Source organism: Fundulus heteroclitus, chromosome 6 (assembly GCF_011125445.2).
Source record: "Fundulus heteroclitus isolate FHET01 chromosome 6, MU-UCD_Fhet_4.1, whole genome shotgun sequence".
In the NCBI taxonomy this organism is placed as follows: domain Eukaryota; kingdom Metazoa; phylum Chordata; class Actinopteri; order Cyprinodontiformes; family Fundulidae; genus Fundulus; species Fundulus heteroclitus.
The window spans coordinates 19,257,479-19,269,527 of NC_046366.1; the positions used below are offsets into that span (position 1 = coordinate 19,257,479).

Below are 12,049 nucleotides of genomic sequence, written 5' to 3' on the forward strand. Positions count from 1 at the left end.
ATCCACGCGGTAAATAAGAGGGTAGCTGGGAAAGCTGTGGTAAATATGTCTGAAGTCATTATTAGATGGTTTTCCTCATTAAGATCAAAGGCAATCTCAAACCTTGGAGGGAAGAGCTATTTATTGAGAAAAGAGAAGAAGAAAAAAAATCAAAGGATAAGTTTCTGAGGATTTTCTGTGGGATTTGTTAAATGCTCTTGTTCCAGGCAGAAAGACACTCTGTGCTCTCCTTCTGCAGCGAGGGGAGGCAAATTCCTTGTGGTGTCCGTTTCCCAGCTTATACTGGAGGTGCTTTCTGCACTTCTGTAATCGGAAGGCAGGCAAAATGGTTGCAGTGAAGGGGTGTGGGGATGAACAAGAGCCAATCGCATGAAAACTGGGCTTTGATTGTGAATTTTAGATTAGTTAAATCAAAACGCGAGTGGAACCAAGGATGATGATTTTCTTAAAAATATATATTTCTTTGGTCCTTTTTTTTTTAAATACTGCTTGTGTCTAAAGAAACGTCTACAAATTGTTACAATGGCAGAACATAAAAAAGCAAAAGTTTTCAGCAAAACCTAAGTGCTCAAGGTAATCTGAATAACCCAAATAACCACAAAAAAGACAAAAATGATTTCAGTCCCTCCTGATGTACTTCACATCCCTTGAATCCTTTCACATTATGCTGTGTTACTAGCACTCTAACATGTTCTATGTGAAAGATAAAATAGTGCAGAACTGAGAGAGGAATCAAAAGGAAAAGTGTGCAGTGTATTCATATTACTCCCCATTTACGTTGGTACCTCTCAAGAAAATCTGGTGAAATTAATCTAATTTGTAAACGGAGTCCACTTATGTGTAATTTAAACCCTGCTGTTCTGTGAAGGCCTCCAACGTTTCTCAAAGGACATTAATGCACAAGCAGCATTATGAGGATCAAAGAAGACAGCAGGCAACTCTGAGTAACTCTGGGGGTGCTGCAGAGGGTCACAGCTCAGGTAGGGAACCATTAGTGGTGCCCTCCACAAATCTGGCCTTAATGGCAGGAAGAAAGTTGTCGATGAAAGAACGCCATCAGGTCGCCATGTTGGGAACACAGCAAGCACGTGGAAGCAGGTGCTCCAGTCAGATGAGACTGAAATGGATCCTTTTCGCCTATCAGATCAGAGCATATTCATGTTTTAGAAATGAGCGAGCCAAAGTCCTGACCTAACTCCATTTAAGAATCTGTTGAAACAAGTTGTTCTACATTCAACCTCACTTAGCTTGAGCTGTTGTGGCTTGACATGCACTTGTGCCATACTTATTTGGAAAAACCAAATCAAACTCAAAAACACCAGTCTATGTTGATCTATCACATGAAATCTCCCAAAACCTGCATAGTAATTTGCGGTTTCACTGCGACAAGATGTTACAGAAGGTTCAAAGGCTGATACGTTTGAAGAACCCCTGGATACGATGATCCGATAAGCGCATAATTGTTTCTTGCTCACATGCAGAGAAATAACCGTTAATAATCTACTATCTCTGAAGTTCTCTCTGACAAACTTCACGTGTGATTTTATATTCCAGTCTCCCTCATATCAGACACTGGTACTGACTTTATCCGACCAGTTAACTACAGCACCAAGTCTTGGCACTGCGTGGCTGAGCCGTTGTGTGAATAGAACAGATAAATAAATTCACAGCGAGTGACTGTGCATACTAATGGAAGCTTTGTTCTTTTTCTCCTACCCATTCATCGCGGTGCTCGAAGAGTTTGCAGACCCCAAGTTGCATGTGGTGCTTAGTCATAGGCCTGCAAAACAATCACCCCTCAAGACTTGGAGATTGTTCTTCAAACAGCATGCGTGAAATCTTCTGAACGTGTTTTTAAGTGAGTGGCATTTATTTTCGAGGGAGGTGAAAACGTTACCAAATGTTTCCTCAAAATTGCGGGCTTAATGTTCCAATATTCACTGCTCTTGTTTTAATGTTATTCTTTGCATGTATTGGATAGTTAACTGCTGGAGATTTGCACAGCACCACGCTCCATAGGATTAAATGGGTATATATAAAAAAGAATAGATGGAAGGATTATGTTTTAAGTGTATTAGAAATAAACGTACCTCTTCCCTTTGCAGTATTAGGTTTAGCCTGCTAGTGGATCTTTATTCAATACAGGGTTCAACTGATGCAGTACCTTGCAAAGTATTCACGCCCTCTTTTAAAAAATGAATCATTGAAATGAGAAATGTTTCCTCATGTTATTGGGATTTTATTTAGCAGACCTACACAAAATAGTGCATCATTGTGAAGACAGAGGAAAATGTTACATGGTGTGTCAATTTCTTCTTTTTTTTGTTTTACAAATAATAATATGAAAAAGCATGGTGTAAATCTGTTTTCAGCCGCCCTACGTCATTGCTTTGTCGAGCTGCTTTTTTCTGCAATTCCAACTGCAACTTTTTTTTACGTAACAGTTTTGCCCTTCCAGAGGCTGAACGTTTTGTACCGTTTGTAAAACAAAATTACATTTTGAACTAAACCCCTCCTTTGTACCTCCGGCCGTATGTTTAGGGTCATTGCCCTGCCATTAGGTGAACCTTTTGCAATTTTCTGTCAGAATTCCTTCCAGCGTTTGCCTGTATTTCTCGCAGCGTTAGGCAGTTTTCTGACCCAAAAGAAAAATGTTCCTAGAGACAGCAGTGATCATTTGACAGTTTATTGGAAATGGGGTCTTAGATGGTTCTTGATCCAGGAGGGGTTCGGACGTCCGAGCCACTATGAGGAGAGAGATGGTAAATGGAGACAAAAAGTTGTTTCTGAAAGATAGCAAATGGTGGGAGGTTCTTACTGATTTTCTGGGAGGGAGCAAACCAGGAGGGGAGTTGGCAGAGGCCAGGGTACTGATCTGGTAGGCGATCTCCGCTCTGGGATGGTGTTCGTTTGAGGGCGGACTGCGCTCTCCTTCCAGTGAAGCCAGGGATGGAAACCCCCGTGGAAACAGAGATCTGTCACGCTTTATGAGTGTTATGAGTCTGGGAAAGGTGAACTGGAAATCTTCAGAGGCTGAATCGCCAGGTAATACTTCAGTGGCTAACCTTGGAACAAAGAGGAGAGAGCAGAATTAGCAAAGACAAAAAAAAAAAAAAAAAAAAAAAAACTGGAGAGAAAATATCAGAATTGTTCTCCATTGGGCAGCCGGCTTCTTCAAAGCTTCATCAACTAGTTTGATTAGCAGTAGGCAACCCTCTGCCCACCTGGAGAACTTGTAGCTCCAGAGGAGGAAGAGGAACCGCTCAATTAAATTGAAAAGACCACACAGACAACACACCCAGATCCCCGACAGCATCGAGGTCCATCCTTCTCTGCCCAGCTTTCCTGTCACTTTTAAAGCAAAGCCTCCTCACAGTGTAATGCTGCCACCACCATGTTTTACTGCGAGGATGGTGTGTCCAGGATGATAACTATCCTCTTTGCCGCACTGCTGAAAACTTTAAAAGAGACTTCCTATGGTTTTCTTTTAACAGTAGCTTTCCGTTTTTTCCAACTCATTGTAATAAAAGCTGTTAAATGCATTTATGTGCCACCTTTTTTTAGATGTTTATTTGAAGAAAAAAAACATACATCCTTTCCTTTTTCACTTCACAATCATGCCTTTCTTTCTGTCAGTCTATCAACAAAATAATCAAATGCATAACATGGAAGTTTGTTGCTCTGAGAAAATATGAAACAAGATTCAAGGGGATTAATATTGCTACAAGGAACTGCAAAAATGCATATGTTAGCAATTTTCTTTCCTCTAGGTTTGACGTATACCATTCAAAGAGTCATGGAATAAACAGTTCACTCATATGCATTTGCCTCTGTCTCTGTCTCACATTATAAACTTGCAAGAAGCCCTGAATATGAGAAACTTTCTAAAGGGTTCATGGCTGCAGAGTATATTCTCTGCAAGTCCTATGGTCTCAAGAGATTTGCCTCAACAGCAGACTCTGTCGACAGAGCTGGGATCAAGAAAAGGAAGCGTTTTCAGCCCTGTATGGTGGATAAAATCTGACAAGCAACATGGATCCAGACTTGTCTCCTTTCCAGATCTTTTTGGCTGAAAGAACGCTGCCTTTCCTCTGCCCTTGGAGTTCCTGTAAAAAAGGCGAAGGTTTTAATATGGGGAAAAGCACCGTACAAATAAATGTAATGTACCAAGAATCACCGCTTTCCAACTGCGAATTGCTCCAAAAACATGCTTATCTGAAAAAGCCATCGCAATCTACGGTCGAGCATTCTGGAGCGCTTGGGAACATTTGTTTTAATTTAGTTTTGCGATGGTGACTGTTTATTTTGTGTGTACGTGGAAGTGTTGTTTCCCTGAAAGTTGTGCAGTGGAGTCTGCGCTCTTTCAAATAGAGGCTGAAACGCCGAAAAATGGAAACAGATGCTCATTGTTCCAGTGTGAAAAGGCAGAGGGTGAAAAAAGAGGCAGACATGGAGGAAAAAAAAAATGCTCAGCGAACCTGATGATGCCGTTGAACGGTAGCAGACCCTGAGTTTTCTTCACACGGTCCTGCAGCGAAGAGCAATCGTTATGATCCAACAAATATGCAGGGTTGTGAACAAAGTATTTCCCACCTTACAGGTTTCTTCTGTTTTGGGTTTTATGTTTCAGATCAAAAACGTTTTTCATCTCAAGGTGAAATAACCCTAATACAAAAAAAAAAAAAATTGGACCCATTGATAAATAATAAACTAACATTGAATAACCACATTTTTGTTGGACCGTTAAGTTCAATTTCACCAGCAACATCCAGGCCTGGTTACTGCAAGGCCTGTAGAACTTAGATATCCCTTAAGCCTGCCTGACAAGACGAAGTAGGCTTAAACACAGAAACCAGAAATGATCTAAATAAATTCAAGAAAATATAACTGAAACATAATCATTGACATCCATTAATTTGGAGTGGGGCCGCAGCTATTTGAAGGCTTTGGGAAACCAGTGAACCAAAGTGGAAGCCACCATACATAAATGGAGAAAACACGGGACGGTCTACCAAACTTAATGCTTGTTCACATGGCAGGGTTATTAAACGTCCATCCATCCATCCATTTTCTGACCCGCTTAATCCCTCATGGGGTCGCAGGGATTGCTGGTGCAGTTGGACGATTTTCAAAGCCTGAGAGACAGCAGACGTAACGATAAAAAATGTTCGATGAAACATGTTTGTTCGTCCAGTGTGTGGTGTCCGGTCAGACGGCGAGCTCAACACACCACAGACGAATCAATGTCGCTTAAGATCATTCAGGTGTCACACTGGAAATCTTGGGAATCCTCTCAACATCAAACCTGTGTTCAGAGTAAATAAACATGGACGACCAGAAAGAATACTGGTGATAGTCTGTGGACTAATTTTAGAGGAGAAAAAAACGTAACAAAAAGAAAAGGCTTTGATTAAAGAAGCGGAGACCATGCTGCACTGTGAAATGGAGGTGAGTTGTGAGGGGGTGGGCGGGGGGGATTTCTCTTGGGGAATCTGTCGCCTCGCTTTCTGACTGTCTACACGTCTCATTCAACAGGCTGGCTAGTTTGTCCTCCGGGAACGGCACACATGCGAACATATCAGAGCAAGACCAATCCAAAATGTTGAATATCCCCGATTTGAGGTCGGGGCGGTCCCAAATTTGCGCACCAGATTGATCTTAACACACCACAGACTGCAGGAATATCTCTTAATATTATCTTAAGAGACACAATGATAATTGGCGCCCCTTGGAAGGGGAAGATCAGGGGAAAAAATCCTGCTGTGGGAATCAGCCTTTACTCAGCGTATCACTCACTCATCCAGGAGGTAATCAAAGAATAAAAACATCCAAAGCAGGCCTCGCTTCCCACAGTTGAGGTCATTGTTCACAATTAAACAATAAGAAGGACACTGGAGAAAATGGCATGCATTTGAGAAAGAAAGGCAAAAACAATTACTGATTAAAGATAACACCAAAAAACATGGCAATGGTGACACAGCAACTTATTAGGTTTAGCTGGTAATGATGTTTTTATACTACAAGGCCAGGCCTTTGATGGACTGGCGACATGTCCAGGGTATACCTCTCGCTCAGTGACTACTGGGTGTAAGTACCAGCCCCCCACGACCCTGCACAGATAAACAGATATAGTTAATGGATGGATGGATATAGGGCCAGTTGGTTTGGTTTGCTTTTTCCCCTTTCGTCAAGTTTGTTGTGTTTGTGGTGAGACTAAACACAGACAAGAGCTGGGAAGCCACATATTAGAGGAAGAGGTTTGTCACGAAACAAATACGGAGGACCCAGAATTCAGCCAGACAAAGTAGGTGACATTTAGGACAGTTTATTGTCAGGTCAGGCAAACAGAACCAAACAGGAATACATGCCGAATGACCAAACATAACCAAAAGAACTCATTAATCGAACTAAGAACAGGTAAGTAGGAAAATAAAGATGTAACAGAACTACTAAAATCATAATGAATAGAAACTGACTACGACAGGAACTAAAACTAACAGACTAAAAGATAAATAAAGTGGGAACATAAATTAAAGTGCAGGATCTCCAGGAGCCTAACACTGAATAACCAAAGTCCTGGGGATCCTGACGCTTAATAAGTAAATCATCGTTTGATAGCTGTATTTTTTCTTATTCTGTTATCAGAATTTGTTTGATGTTTAACTCATTTAAGTGTTTAATCATTTAAGTAAAACCAGATTACATATTTGCAGGGACGGAGCTGGATTTGTACATTCCTCTTTGATGTGGGAGGATTTTCTAGCTTTAGTTTGATTTTGAATAGAAATATAGCAGTTGTTGAAATACCTCCATATAGAGAGGGGGCTTTTTTAGGGAAAAGGGAACTGGATCATCTTTGCGTGCCAGGCAGAGGAATCCTGTCACTCAAGCAGGAGTTCTGGGACTGCCTCTATTTTTAGCACGAGGAGCACAGACACATACCATACGGCTCAAACCCTCAGACAAACACAGACGCAATAAATAATGAATGCACAAAAAAACAGGAAGATATTATCCACTCAAGTGTTGGTTGGAAGTCAATAATTTGCAAAGCAGCTCACGGGGAAAATTGGGTGCAGTAAACCCATTATGCAAAAATGCGTGGCGGAATAGATGTGAGAGGAACACAGCCCAGCCTTGAAGTGAGGTGGGACTTTGAGGCTTCGCATCCGCCCCTTTTTTCAGGCTTCGCCTCAATTAGCGCCCACTTTTTCTTACTCGAAACGGACTGCTTTTACAGGAATGTCTGAAAAGCCGCGGTATGGAATGCATTTGAGCACTGTGTCATTTTAATCAAGATAAAACAATCCCAATAACCCCCGCACAGGTGGCTGATTAAACCTCTTCACAAGGCTGTGTACAAACTCTTCCTCACTTGACTGCTTGGCTCTCCTGGCAACTGTTCTGCTGGGGGGGTGAGGGGGGGGGGGGGGGGTGAACACTTATTTTAGTGAAACATTCAGTCGAATTACCCCTTTGCCAAATTGGATGGATGCGGTTTTATGTGGGTATAAATGTATTAACAATGTGTGAAGGCAATGCAGCACTTTGTAGTCTGGTCATGTATTATTGTGCAGAGCAGTGCAGCACTGAAAATCATGCTTTGGCTGGAGTGGAAAAAGGAGTAATTATTTGTAGTATGGTCTACGAACACATCTCATAATCCCTATTGTGCTTCCACCCACATTATTCCACTTTGTTCCCACATTTATTCCAAGGTTATTGGCCCCGGTGCTAACCTTGTCTAAATGAACAGCTTTTGAGATGGTACGTATTTGCAGCAATTCATTAACAAAAGTGAGGTCCTTTTAAGTCATATTTCCTTTTAAATGAGATTCTTCAGGACTATCAGTGGTCATTTTGGTTGCATTTTACTTTACACACAGATCAATGCAATTGAAGAAGTCGCTGAAGAGGAAAAGCATAAAGATGTTATGCAAATGACGTGCAGAAAGTAAACCAGTAGGTAGGTAATGGTTATAAATGGTTCCACTTATTTCTGGACCATTTTCATTTGCTCTCTGAGAGCAGCTGGAAACGGGTTTCTTGTTTGATTGTAGTTACAACTGTTTCAGGTCTAGAGCAGCCTCCATCCCATATAGTCGATACCTCGCTGTTCTCATCCTCATCCTCGTCCCATGTGTCAACATATTGCATGGGGCTTCAGCCAGAGAGCGACTGACGTCATTTTGTATTTTGGTTCATTTCCAGATGATTCTCGCATGAGTGCTGGCCTGCATGAGGCCCCTCAACAGCCACTACTATATTCACCCTTTTGCTGCTGCTAGGTTTTTTGTGATACTAAAACTCAATCCCGATAGTAGGTGGGGTGCGAGGTGGGTCTCTGTCATTTAATAATTCCTTTTTTTTACATTGATTATATTGAAATATAGATTATTTTGACAAATATGCTGTTCCTATGATTATAAAACTAGAGCACTAGAATGGTCCTAGTTTGGGAAGGTGTATTTTATATATTTTTTTTTTAGTTGAGCATGGCTAGAGCTAGGCTTCTGCTAGAAGGCATCACCATATAACAGCAAACACACCCTGATCTCCTCAGCAGCAAAACAAGGGCTCTCTCTCAGAGTATCGGGGTTCCAGCTCATCATTGTCGACACACACACAAAAAAGCAACAGAAAAACTTGATCAGTTAGTAACAAATGGGTACATTTGTTCATATAGTATATTGTGCAAGTGTGACCCTTTTTTAACGTTGCCCAGGGCAGCGTTAGAGGTTAGAGTTCGGTCACTATTAGCAAATCTGCAGAGAGTCAAATAATTATTTTCAATAGAGTGTTCAGATAGGACGCTTTGATTGCTCGAAAAACTAAAAGCCGCACCGCAAAAAAGATTTTCTCCTGCCTTTTGGACCAAACCAAAACATAAAAGCACCAGGAAACCTAAGGGACTGGTTCATACTTCAGAGCCAATTGAGGTTTGTAGGCTGGAATGAAGCCTTAAAGTGCTTTAAAGACAAGTCAGAGAACTTTCAAATCAAAATGCGAATTGACAGGCTACCAATGTAGGGACTTTTAAAAGGTGCCATGGCCTTTCTCCTTCAGGTCCTTGTCAGCACTTTCACATCAGACAGGAGAACAGCACATTAGTGAGAGCTGAGCTGTAAAAGGTTTCAAAACACCCAGGCATTTCTCTGTAAAATACATCTAAAAAGAGCATCGGCTGGGCCTCTGTCATTGCGAGATGCCTTGCTGCATGAAAAAAAATGAAATTAGCAATTTTCTCCACCTAGAATGCTCTGCCTGAGAGTTAAAAAAAAACAACAACAAAAAAATCAAAATTCCCAGATATCAGAGACCAGGCTGAAACGTACCTATTTAAACCTCTTTTATAGACCTAATTACCTCCATATATAACTACTTTTACCTACAACTCAGCTTAAAAAGGGAAGTGTGGAGACTGGTGCGTAGTTAATTGGTGGCTGTTATGCTGCTTTTCTAAAGAGACTAAATAAGCACAGCCTTTAATGTGGAAGATTAAAAACATGCAGCTGCAGAGAATGATTCAGATCTGTTGGGACTTCATATATCCATTCAGCGCGTGGACGTGTCTGTAGATCTTTTTATGATGTGAGACATATCGTGTCTGCAAAGCATTTCAAATACCTCTGACTTAAATAATTCCACCTAAAACCACCTCTTTTTTTTCTGAAAATGTTTAATGGAAATAACATCATACATCTCATTCTTTCATCTATGGCTCTTTTTGTGTGTTTGCTTCCATTTGCTGCAGTAGTGCCTAAAATAATGTTTAGGGCTCGCTGACAAAGTCCAACAAAATAAAGAATATTAAATATTTCAGATGGTTTGGATGTTGATCATATTGATTCCAAATTATATTGGTTAAACATATTGGCATACAGAATTTTCAGTGCCTTCCAAAGTATTCACAGCCTTTAAATATGTTTAATATTTTGTCATCTTACAACCAATTGCTGCATTGTGTTTTGATGGGATTTTATACGGACGCAAAGTGATGCGTAAAAGGACGATGATGAATTATTTTCATATATTGATAATTAAAAATATCCCAAGTGTTGCATATGTAAACGCAGCCCCCATTTACTCGTGTGCTCCTAAATAAAGACCAGCGTTAAAAAAAAGTAAGGTGACTTCTGAATGCAAGAAGGAAGCCCCTGTTGAAAGAAAGTGAGGGTGGATTTTAATTTAGCCTCACATCCCACTCTATGTTAGCCCAGTCTTCTTGGCAAAACGGCTCCAGTTCATTTAAACTGACATTCTAACAGTTTAATATGCTCACCATTTTATTGTAGCTTAGCTTTATTTTTGGTGAATCTCTACTACAGTCCTGTGTTTTTAGCTGTAAGGTTTTCTTCCAGTATTGCCCTGTGTTATAGAGTCCCCAGCATCTTACCAGCCCCTGCGGCAGAAAAGGAGCTCCACAGCATTATGATGCTAACACCACCATGTTTTACTGTGAGGATGTTTTTATTTTCATCACTGATTTGCATTTATGCATGCAAGCCAGAAACTTCAGTTTTCAGTTTCCATGTATCAATATTCTTCCACTTTCCAAGTCTGTGCCCCGCTGTGTTGGTCTTTTACATAAACCCCCCTAAGAAATACATAGAATTTTTTGGTTGTGGTGTGACAAAAATCTTTTGGAAGGCATTATGAATATATAGCATCGTCTTATCTGCCTTGACCCTGGCCCCCTGTGTTGTTTCAAACCCCGGGTCCCGTCAACAGTTGACCCTAATCAGCCCAGTCAACAACAGCGTAACAAACAATCTCCATCTCTGAGCAAATCTTGTGTAAAAAAAAAAAAATTACCTCCATGCCCAGGTGAAAGTGTTCAGAAAACATTCCTAATTTCTTGACTGCCACTCTGCTTTCAGAAGCCGTCATTTCTGCACGCGGCGTCCCCTCGAGTGATAATCACAGCATTTCACAGCCACAGCTATGACAGCGCGGAGAGAGCCGCCCTAAAGAGGCTCTTGTTTGACAGGTTTTAGGCGGTGTGTGCTCTCGTTGTTTGGAATGCTGCAGACTGATGGAAACTGCCTGTTCACTGTGCATATAGCGTTGGAGTTTGTAATTGGTCTGAAAGCTCCACATTCAATGTCTGAAAAAAAAAAGACAACAAAAAAAAAAATGCACATGTCAAACATTGTTCAATGGTCTGCCATTGCAGTATTTCTTTTACCGTTCACATTTGAGTGTAACGTGCAATTTCCCTTAAATCGATGACGTTATACGCTGCTGAATAACCGTAAAAGAACAAAAACGAAGATATGCACAACAGTGTATTGTCTGTTGATCTCACTTAGGGCTGAAATGGATGTGAAGGAGGAGGAAGAATGGATAATAGCTGGGAAGGTGCTAGTTTTTTTCCAAAGCCTTCATAACCATCACGTTGCTCTGAGCCTGCCTCAAACATGTTTGACATGTTTCAAGAGCGAATTTCATGTGCTGACATTTATCCTGGGACTAAACTCAACCTGAACAGCGAGCAGAGCACACGCACGCCTATCACGGCCCCCGACAACATCCCGTTGTTTTGCGGTATTTGTCTGATTGATGCCTTTCAGGTGGGACTCCTTCACGCATCAGTTTTTGCCACCTTTCCCTTCATGTGCATGCCATGTGTTGAAATCTGTGGACATGCTGCCGCGGCGTTAGACGGGGCACGAGGCTCTCCTGTATGACAGATACTCTGCACATGCCAGACCGTTAGACAATGGAAGACTGTGAGACAACGATAAAATGTTCATATTAAAAGCATTTACCCCTCTCGAGGCGCCAGACTGTCTGACACTGGCTCAAATTGATTCTTAATTAGGTTTGTATGGACCCTGAATCTACTGTTGATGAGTCCAGTGAAAAGTGGACAACTGCTGCTCCTTCGGCAGCGCAGAAACGTGATAACACAACTGACCTGACAGAGGAAGAGCTCTCGTTATATACATATATACATATATATATATATATATATATATATATATATATATATATATATATATATATATATATATATATATATATACGATCCATAAGATAATCGTTG

At 41.0% G+C, this 12,049-nt stretch overlaps 1 long non-coding RNA gene across 1 annotated transcript; it reads right to left on the bottom strand.

Annotated features, from left to right (window-relative positions):
* Positions 1-2,214: 2,214 nt before the first annotated feature.
* Positions 2,215-11,099, bottom strand: LOC118563342. The gene is made up of 3 exons (XR_004931156.1): positions 10,816-11,099; positions 2,819-3,065; positions 2,215-2,745 (listed from the first exon to the last, which is right to left on the bottom strand). It is a non-coding gene; the product is annotated as an uncharacterized LOC118563342 (long non-coding RNA).
* Positions 11,100-12,049: the final 950 nt, after the last annotated feature.